The sequence below is a fragment of the Pelodiscus sinensis genome, chromosome 3 (genome assembly GCF_052426305.1).
Source record: "Pelodiscus sinensis isolate ZL-2025 chromosome 3, ASM5242630v1, whole genome shotgun sequence".
Classification (NCBI taxonomy): Eukaryota; Metazoa; Chordata; order Testudines; family Trionychidae; genus Pelodiscus; species Pelodiscus sinensis.
In genome coordinates, this window is record NC_143054.1 from 4,961,284 (window position 1) to 4,971,251 (window position 9,968).

The 9,968-nt window shown below is 52.9% G+C and overlaps 1 long non-coding RNA gene across 1 annotated transcript; it reads right to left on the minus strand.

Annotated features, from left to right (window-relative positions):
• Nucleotides 1-3,341: 3,341 nt before the first annotated feature.
• Nucleotides 3,342-7,672, minus strand: LOC149524602 (uncharacterized). Its single transcript, XR_016349028.1, has 2 exons — nt 7,389-7,672; nt 3,342-3,574 (listed from the first exon to the last, which is right to left on the minus strand). It is a non-coding gene; the product is annotated as an uncharacterized LOC149524602 (long non-coding RNA).
• Nucleotides 7,673-9,968: the final 2,296 nt, after the last annotated feature.

Consider the following 9,968-nt stretch of genomic DNA (forward strand, 5'->3'; position numbering starts at 1 on the left):
AGGAGCCTTTGGCCATTATCTTTGAAAAATTGTGGATATCGGGAGAGATCCCGGATGATTGGAAAAAGGCAAAAAAGGGAACTATAGGCCAATCAGTCTTACCTCGGTTCCTGGAAAAATCATGGAAGGGATCCTTAAATAATCCATTTTGAGGCACTTGGAAGAGAGGAAAGTGATTAGGAATAGTCAGCATGGATTCACAAAGGACAAGTCGTGCCTGACCAATCTGATTAGCTTCTATGAGGAGGTAACTGGCACGGTGGACGTGGGAAAGTCAGTGGATGTGATATACCTTGACTTTAGCAAGGCTTTTGATACAGTCTCCCACAATATTCTTGCCAACAAGTTAAGGGAATGTGGATTGGATAAATGGACAGTAAGATGGATAGAAAGCTGGCTAGAAGGTCAGGCCCAGCGGGTAGTGATCAACGGCTCGATGTCAGGATGGTGGTCGGTTTCTAGCGGAGTGCCCCAAGGTTCGGTTCTAGGGCCGGTTTTGTTCAATATCTTTATTAATGACCTGGATGAGGGGATGGATTGCACCCTCAGCGAGTTTGCGGATGACACTAAGCTGGGGGGAGAGGTAGATACGCTGGAGGGCAGAGATAGGGTCCAGAGTGACTTAGACAAATTGGAGGATTGGGCCACAAGAAATCTGATGAGGTTCAACAAGGACAAGTGCAGAGTCCTGCACTTGGGACGGAAGAATCCCAAGCATTTTTACAAGCTGGGGACCAACCAGTTAAGTAGCAGTTCTGCAGAAAAGGACCTGGGGGTTACAGTGGATGAGAAGTTCGATATGAGTCAACAGTGAGCCGTTGTAGCCAAGAAGGCTAATGGCATATTAGGTTGCATTAAGAGGAGCATTGCCAGCAGATCCAGAGATGTCATCATTCCCCTTTATTCGGCGTTGGTGAGGCCACATCTGGAGTATTGTATCCAGTTCTACCCCTCACTACAAAAAGGATGTGGATTCATTGGAGAAGGTGCAGCGGAAGGCAACCAAAATGATTAGGGGGTTGGAGCATATGACCTACGAGGAGAGGCTGAGGTCACTAGGGCGGGGTAGGGGAGCATGGCCCAACAAGACAGTGGATGAGTCAGTAGGCAAGGGTCTCACAACCTGTCCGACAGGTTTCCTCCCAGGGAGAGAGACAAAGGGAGGAAGGCGGAGACCAGTCCCTGTCTGGGGGGGGTAGGGCTGGAAGAGAGTCAGCTTCTGTCTAGAATTATGGAGGAAGCAGCCTAAGCAAGAGGCTGGGATTTAGGGGCCCAGGCTCCCCCATCTCAAGGGGGGCTGAGGCATCCTAGGCCTGGCCCAGTAACCAGATGACATCTGTGCTGTGCTGCATCCTTGGAGAAGCAATAAACTCCCTCAATCCTATTGGCTGGCGGAGTGTGCTTGTCCCACTACAGGGGTGAAGGAGTCGGGGGAACCCCGATGCATTGTCACACCGTGACGTCATCATCGGGCGGCCAGATCGGCAGCACCCTAGGCAACTGCCGAGTTTGCCTAGGCTCACGGGCTTCCCCTGGCTAAGATTAAGTTGTTTAAACAAATGTGTTGCAATGGTCGAAAAAAATTGGGTGTGTCTGAAAATTGTAGGTAATGATGGCACTTATAATTTTTTTGTAAAAAAAGGGTATTTTATTAAAAAAGGTTGAGAAACACTGGGATAGAGAACGTCGCATCTTTCCACATTGCAGGAGCTCACACAAGCTAATTTTCACCTGCCTACTGGAATTTCTACCATTGATCAGAGGCGCTGGCCACTGTCCCCTTGGGCTCGTTGTACATGCCTGTGTCACACGCGGGGGCTGTGGGCAGAACTGGGTTTCTCTGCGTGTGCAGTGAAGGAGGCGGTAAAGAGCCCTGCCCCAGACAGGGAGGTCGGAAGCGTGAGGAGGCGCAGAGTCTGGGAGGAGGCAGGATGGCCATTGGCAGACGCCCCCTTGCTAACACAGCCCCTAGACACAGAACGGGGCTGGGAGCCGGGAGATCCTGCCTGCCATGCGGGCCCTGCCCAAGTCAGTGACAAAGGTGCCCGTTTATTTCGGGGGGCCAGAGCATCTCCCCAGGTGCAGGGTTCTGTGCGGGTGAATATCGGCTCTTGGCTTTTGCGAGCCACCAACGCCTGTATCTGTCTGAACAGTCCACCGCTCGCCCTGCCCCCGCCATTCACCTCTCGCCCCTCTGCCCGGCTGTTCCCAAAGGGAAACAAGGAAACCCCCTTCCCCACATTGGGCCCAGCCAGCCCCCTGCAGCCCAGCAGTGTGCGCGGTGCAGCCCCCAGAACGGGCCCTCCGGACACGGGCTGGACCCCACTCCGCCATGGGGGGAGGGGCAGTGTCCAGAGCGGGGTGGCTCTTCTACACACAGTCCCCTCCTGCTCCTGTCTGCAACGGTCCCCAGGGAAGGCTCTGGGGATGTGACTCTGACGAATCATTTGAGCAAGAGGGAAACTGAGGCCCGTCCCTTTGCAGTGGGTGGAGAAGGGCCCTGTTGGCCTGTCCACAGGCTGAGCAGCGCAGGTGACAGTGGGTAGCACACAGCACTGTGACTGGGGTCTGAGCTTTTACCAAACAGGGCTCCGCTGACCCAGTGAGGACAGATCTGGGGGTCTCAGCAGAGAGGCCGGGGACTGAGTGAGCCGTGGGAGGGAACTGGCCTCTCTTCACTGCTGGGGGGTCTCTCGGGGGAGATTTGGGGCACTAGGGCTGGGTGGGGGAGCCTGGACCTGAGCTCTGCTGGTCTGTATCACCAGAACACAGCATTCCTGTGGGTCCCAGCAGGGCAGCGGGGGCTGAGTGGACTCTGGAGACTGGACTTCCCGGGCCCCAGAGGAAATTCCCACCATCAGCGCTGAGACGCGATGGCCCGGAGCGGGCAGCCTGAGGCTGTGCCCACACAGGCACTTTCGTTTGTCACTCTGGGGTCGGCAAAAACAACCACCGGAATGACAAACATTGCAGCATTGAAAAGCGCCTGTCTGGACAGTCCTCCAGCAGTGGAACCAGCCCTTCTGTGGGGAGCCTCTGGCAGCCTTATCAAGGCTGTTTTACTGTGTCACCGGGAGCGACCTCTCCTGACGGGAACAGGGGGCTGCACTGCTCCCCCCATGGCTGAGTGAACCAGGCCCTGGGCCTCCACGAGACCTCGCCAGCTGAAACCAGAGCGACTGTTCAGCCCACAAGCTCGTTCCCTTTCCCACGAGCCATATTGCAGGTAACTGAGGTGACCGACCCTTCCCTGGGCCCTCGGGGACAGGCCTGTTCACAGCCCCTTGGGCCGCTCTGCACGACGGCCCCACACACGAGTGACCCACACGGCACACGCCAAGGCCAGGCCTGCTCTCGTTTAATGGGGGGAGGGAACGACATTTCTGTGGGGAGTCGGGGACCCGCTGCCGCGGCTGCTCCTGGTCCAGGGCGGGTGGATCCCTCCGGGCTCATTTCCATTTGAAGAGGGGGAGGCAGCAGTAGGACTTGGGGCAGTCGTACGTGTAGGTCTCATACTCGTATTTGCCGCATTTCCAGTCGCAGCGACCAGCACAGCCCTTCTTCTGCCCTAGGCCTGCGCCAGACACAGAGAGTCCGGGTTAGAGACAGGAGCTGTGCCCACAGGCCCTGCCCACCATGCCCCCCCGCCCCCCTCCAGCGGTTCTCACACAGCTCGGACGGGGGGCTGGCCCTGACAGCGTCACCCCGGTTCCCGGACACTCCTATTCATGGCCCGTCCCAAGGGGTCAGACCGACGGGGCAGCTGAGGGGCCGTTCCTTGCCCTAGAAGGGAAGGGCGGCTCAGCGCGGTGGGGGCTGCCTTCCCCTTCCTGAGGGATTGGCCTCCATACGGTTAGTGTCCCCTGGAGAGCCCCCCCAGTGACACCTGCCCCCACAGAGAGCAGGGCTGCATCCACCTCCCGCCTCATGTCCAGAGAAATCCCAGAGTCAGTTCTGGGGGAGGGGAATTGGGGGAGCCCCTTGGAAAGGAAAATGGGGGTCGCGCCATTCCCTGCATTTCAGATGGTGGCTCCCTGGGAGGCCGTCAGTGATCAGGGTGGCTGTGTGAGAGCCCTTAGGCTGGTGAGGGCTGGCAGCAGGTGGAATGAGGGGCTGTGAGCAGAAGGGGAGATGCTGTTGGCCAGAGAGGAAAGACAGAGGGGAGGGATGGGGAGAAGCCCAGAGGCGATGGAAGGGCCGGCTGAGGTGGGAGCAGTGAGAGGGATGGAGAGGAGCTGGGCGGTGGAGAGAAGGTGTAAAACGGAGGCAGGGGAGAAGTTTTAGGGGGAGGACCAGGCAGTGGAGGTGAAAGGAGGGAGGCTGCGAAGGGCCAGGCCAGGTGGGGGCAGGGGAGAGAGCAGGTGCTGAGAGGTGCACAGAGGGGCAGGGAGAGCGCAGAGAAACGTGGGAGGGGCTGGCTGGAGGGAAGGGGATAAGGGGGATGTAGGAGAGGGAGGAAGGGACGTGGCGGTTGGTGGAGGAGAGAAAAGAGCCGCTGGGGAAATGAGGCACAAAGATGGCGGGAGAAGAGACAGATGCTTAGAGACGCTGACAGAGCCTGGCCCTGCACAGCCTCATGGGGCGTCAAAACCCAGCTCCTGCCGTTTGCACAAACCCTGCTGGGCACGGGGAGATTAGATGGATAATTGCAGTAATTGAAACCCATTTTCTTCAAGGGTCCCAGGGAGAGAGGCGTTCGAACAGGGTAGGCCCACTGCTTAGTGAGGAGGGAGAAGCAGTAACAGGAAACTTGGAAATGGCGGAGATGCTCAATGACTTCTTTGTTTCGGTCTTCACCGAGAAGTCTGGAGGTGTGCCTAACGCAGTGAATACAAGTAGAGAGAGGGTAAGTTTAGAAGATAGGATACACAAAGAACAAGTTAAAAATCACTTAGGAAAGTTAGATGTCAGCAAGTCACCAGGTCCTGATGAAATGCATCCCAGGATACTCAAGGAGCTGATAGAGGAGGTATCTGAGCCTTTAGCTATGATCTTTGAAAAATCATGGCAGACAGGGGAGATTCCAGAAGACTGGAAAAGGGCAAATATTGTACCCATCTATAAAAAGGGGAATAAGAACAACCCAGGAAACTATAGACCGGTCAGTTTAACGTCTGTCCCAGGGAAGATAATGGAGCAGGTAATTAAGGAAATCATATGCAAACACTTGGAAGGTAATAAAGTGATAGGGAATAGACAGCATGGGTTTATGAAGAACAAGTCATGCCAAACTAATCTGATAACTTTCTTTGATAAGATAACGAGCCTTGTGGATAAGGGAGAAGCGGTGGATGTCATATACCTAGACTTTAGTAAGGCATTTGATACGGTCTCGCATGATATTCTTATTGATAAACTAGGCAAATATAACTTAGATAGGGCCACGATAAGGTGGGTGCATAATTGGCTGGATAACCGTAGTCAGAGAGTTGTTGTTAACGGTTCTAAATCCTGCTGGAAAGGGATAGCAAGTGGAGTTCCTCAAGGGTCTGTTTTGGGACCCGTACTGTTCAATATCTTCATCAATGATGTAGATATTGGGATAGAGAGTACGCTTATTAAGTTTGCGGATGATACCAAACTGGGTGGGGTTGCAACTTCTTTGGAGGATAGGGACATAATTCAAAATGACCTTAGAAAGTTAGAGAAATGGTCAGAGGTAAACAGGATGAGGTTTAATAAAGAGAAATGCAAAGTGCTCCACTTAGGAAGGAACAATCAGTTCCATACATACAAGATGGGAAGCGACTGTCTAGGAAGGAGCATGGCGGAAAGGGATCTAGGGGTCATAGTGGACCACAAGTTGAATATGAGTCAACAGTGTGATGCTGTTGCAAAAAAAGCAAATATGATTCTAGGTTGTATCAACAGGTGTGTTGTAAGCAAAACTCGTGAAGTCATTCTGCCTCTCTACTCTGCACTAGTTAGGCCTCAGCTGGAGTACTGTGTCCAGTTCTGGGCGCCACATTTCAAGAAAGATGTGGAGAAATTGGAAAGGGTACAGAGAAGAGCGACAAGAATGATTAAAGGTTTAGAGAACATGACCTATGAAGCCAGGCTTCATGAACTGGGCTTGTTTAGTTTGGAAAAAAGAAGATTAAGGGGGGACATGATAGTGGTTTTCAAATATCTAAAAGGGTGTCACAAGGAGGAAGGAGAAAATTTGTTCCTCTTGATTTCTGAGGACAGGACAAGGAGTAATGGGCTTAAAGTGCAGCAGGGGAGGTTTAGATTGGACATTAGGAAAAAATTCCTAACTGTCAGGGTGGTCAAATATTGGAATAAATTGCCAAGGGAGGTGGTGGAATCTCCCTCTCTGGAGATATTTAAGAACAGGTTAGATAGACATCTGTCAGGGATGGTGTAGACGGAGCTTGGTCCTGCCTTGAGGGCGGGGGGCTGGACTCGATGACCTCTTGAGGTCCCTTCCAGTCCTATTATTCTATGATTCTATGATTCTATGAACTCCAGTCTTCCTCTTCGTGAGCCTGGAAGAACTAGAATTGACTGAGGGACGAATGTCCGTGGCTCCTTGAGCTCCTGTCAGGCTCTCGGCAGACTCAGGTAGGCCATGAAGTGAATGACCCCGGTTCCTGTTCCAGAAGTTACCCTCACGTTATAAAGTGAGAAATGTCTTTGCTCTCTACGGACTCTACCCTGGAGCACTCTCTGAACTGGACACTCACAGCGGGTGTCTGGAACATTTCTGGCTTGTATCCGAACTGAGGGTGACTTTGGGAAGAGGCTGGCTGGGCAGCAGAGATGGTTCACCCCGAAGCAGAGACACCTCTCAAATCAGAGTCCACAGGACACGCGTGAGAAGAATTCAGCGCATCCTTCTTCAGCCCTGCTCTTTGGAAACCAGGGCCAGGCTCCGAGCATGCAGGGGCCTGCTGTTAGGTTGCTGAATCCACAGAGAGACACCAACCTGAACGTGGCCTGGTTTTCAGGAGGGACCCAAAGGAGCTGGGCTGCTCAGGGCCTCTGGGAATCAGGCCTGTTGTATCTCTGTGCCCAGTGTGGACCCAGGTGTGTAACGTGAGGGTCACAGCCGGGGGGAGCGCTGGCCCCAGGGTCTGAGCTCGGGGGGCTGGTGAGAGGGTGGAATTCTCTGCCCGTCCTGACGGGAAACCTCCCGACTCAGAATCCCCGAGCGACTCGCTAGACGGGAACCCAGAGAGCCAGATGCTCAGGACTGTCTCAGCCGCGGCTCATCTAAACACGCCCAGACAAGTGGACACCCACGTGGCGCTCACAGTGGTCCTGGCTCAGACTGTCCCCAGAACATGCCCCCCCCCAGACACTGCCGGGGAGCCTGAGTCCTTCCTGTTACCCACCGATCCCCCTCCTCCGTCCCTATTCCCGCCCCTCCCAGAGCGACCGCTCACCTGGAGCAGCCAAGGAGACCAGCAGGAGAACAGCAAACACCAGGTGGAGGATCCTCATGGCTGGAGGGGGCTGGGGTCTCAGCAGGGCTGCAGAGCAGAGGAGCAGAGAGGGAGGCTGGAGGCCGGTGAGGTGCTGGGCTGGGGATCCCGGTATTTCTAGAGAGTTTGTTGGCAGAGAGCAGGGGCTGGGGGAGGAGCATGAACTCTCTGATCTCCACGTGTGCGTTGGTCCCTGCAATGTCGCTCTGGTCCAGTGGGCCGCTCCCAGTGATGCAAACCCCCCACGTTCTCAGGGCCCTTTGGTCCCTGCCCCTCCCTCTGCCATGAAACCTGCCTGGTCCCTTCCCCCGGCATCCAGAGGGTGGAGTTTCCCTGTAACACGTGCAGCTCCCCAGATTATTGGGAAGGTGACAAATGACACTTGTTTCGCAATTAAAGAGAAAGCGCTGAACTATGGAGGGTGTCGGTGGGAGCCCTTTGAACTGAGTCTGCGAGTCAGAGGGACCTGATGGAGACTTGTAATTCTGAACATCATGGGTCGGAGCCCAGCATCACACAGGCAGGTGCCTTTTCAGCTTCACATGTCTACGTAACAGATTCTTGAGCAACCCACTTGTCACACGTTCCAGAGGGGCAGCTGTGTGAGTCTGGTTCAGCAAAACCACAAGGAGACTCAGTTGGTTGAATTGCTCATCACTTGAAGTTCAGACCCGCTTGTCTCGATAGGACAGACAAAGTTTCTCCTTTTCCCCCTTCAGGCTTTGTTTATACAGTCATAGAATCACAGAACAGTAGTACTGGAAGGGACCTGGAGAGCTCAAGTCCAGTCCCCTGCCTTCACGGTAGGACCAAGCACCATCTAGACTATTCTTGACAGATGCCTGTCCAGCCTGCTCTTAAATATCTCTGGAAATGGCGATTCCACAGCCTCTGTAGGTAACTTATTCCAGTGTTTCACCACCCTGACAGGCAGGAAGTTTTTGCTAACGTCCAACGTAAACCTCGCTTGCTGCAGTTTAAGCCCATTGCTTCTTGCCCTATCCTCTGAGGCCATGAAGAACAATTTGTCTCCCTCCTTCTTGTGACACCCTTTTAGATATCTGAAAACTCGTATCCTGTCCCCTCTCAGTGTTCTCCTTTCCAAACTAAACCAGCCCTGTTCTTTCAGCCTTCCCCCATAGGTCATTTTCCCTAGACCTTTAATCATTCTTGTTGCTCTTCTCTGGACCTTCTCCAATTTCTCCACATCTTTCTTGAAATGTGGTGCCAAGAACTGCACCCAATACTTCAACTGAGGCCTAATCAGAGCAGAGCAGAGCAGAGCAGAGCAGAAAAATGATTTCCTGTGTCTTGTTCACAAGACTTCGGTTAATACATCGCAGAATCCTGTTTGCTTTTTTTGCACCAGTGTCACACTGATGACTCATATTTAGCTGGTGGTCCACTATGACCAATAGATGCCTCTGCAGTACTCCTTCCTAGACAGTCACTTCCCATTCTGTATGGGTATGTCTACACTACCCCCCTAGTTCGAACTAGGGGGGTAATGTATGCATACCGAACTTGCTAATGAAGCCCGGGATTTGAATTTCCCGGGCTTCATTAGCATAAAGCCGGCTCCGCCATTTTTAAAAGCCGGCTTGTTCGAACCCCGAGCCGCGCGGCTACACGCGGCACGGGCTAGATAGTTCGAACTACGTAATTATTCCGAACTATCTGTACGCCTTGTGGAACGAGGTGTACAGATAGATCGTAATGGCTACATAATTCGAACTATCTAGCCCGTGCCGCGTGTAGCCGCGCGGCACGGGGTTCGAACAAGCCGGCTTTTAAAAATGGCGGAGCCGGCTTTATGCTAATGAAGCCCGGGAAATTCAAATCCCGGGCTTCATTAGCAAGTTCGGTATGCATACATTACCCCCCTAGTTCGAAGTAGGGGGGTAGTGTAGACATACCCTATGTGTGGAAAGATTGTTCCTTCCTAACTGGAGCACTTTTCATTTGTCCTTGTTAAACTTCATCCTATTTACTTCAGACAATTTCTCCACTTTGTCCAGATCATTTTGAAGTATGACCCTTTCCTCCAGAGCGCTTGCAACCCCTCCCAGCTTCATATCATCTGTAATCTTAATAAGCGTCCTCTCTATACCAGTATCTATATCATTGATGAAGCTATTGAACAGAACCGGTCACAAAACAGACCCCTGCGGTACCCCACTTGTTATGCCTTTCAAGCAGGATTGTGAACCATTAATAACTACTCTGTGTGAATCGTTATCCAGCCAGTTACACACTCACCTCGGATTAGTCCCATCTAAATTGTTTTTGCCTAGTTTATTGATACGAATATTATGTGAGCCCATATCAAATGCCTTACTAAAGTCTAGTTATACCACAACCACCGCTTCTCCCTTAGCCACAAGACTCGTTATCAAAGAAAGTGATCAGATTGGTTTGACATGACTTGTTCTTTTCAATGTATGAATGGAGATTCATTGTCTCTGTCGGATCCCTTGGCTGGTCCCAGCTCAATGAACCTGCTGCTTCCCCGGACATAGGAACGGGAACATGAATGAATGA